Genomic DNA, 309 nt, shown 5'->3' on the forward strand with positions numbered 1-309 from the left:
CTATGCGCAGCCTACAGGAGCTGTCCGAGCTTCGGAGGTGCTGATGGAGGTGAGAGTCGAGCGCCACTTCTTGGCTGAACTGAGTGGGGAAAGCCAGCGACTGCGAGAGGGAGGGGAAGGGAAGGCTTTTTCGGGTCCTTGGAAGGGACCGAGAGCATCTTTCTTGCCCCCCTGCCCTAAGCTCCATCCAATGTTGTCTGCGAGGTCTTCTCCGGCGGCGGAGAAGCGCTGCGGTAGCAGCAGCAGCAACGAGCGTTCCCATTAGCTCACGGAGCCTGACTCCAAGAGTCTACCCCTCAGAGCTCGGCT

At 60.5% G+C, this 309-nt stretch overlaps 1 non-coding gene across 1 annotated transcript in view; it reads left to right on the forward strand.

Annotated features, from left to right (window-relative positions):
- The first annotated feature begins 308 nt into the window (after positions 1 to 308).
- Position 309, forward strand: part of LOC140111133 (18S ribosomal RNA) — a 1,883-nt gene continuing 1,882 nt past the window's right edge. The window contains exon 1 of the ribosomal RNA XR_011851868.1: position 309. This exon is cut by the window's right edge and continues 1,882 nt beyond it. This is a non-coding gene — a ribosomal RNA (18S ribosomal RNA).

Source organism: Engystomops pustulosus, unplaced genomic scaffold (genome assembly GCF_040894005.1).
Source record: "Engystomops pustulosus unplaced genomic scaffold, aEngPut4.maternal MAT_SCAFFOLD_392, whole genome shotgun sequence".
Classification (NCBI taxonomy): domain Eukaryota; kingdom Metazoa; phylum Chordata; class Amphibia; order Anura; family Leptodactylidae; genus Engystomops; species Engystomops pustulosus.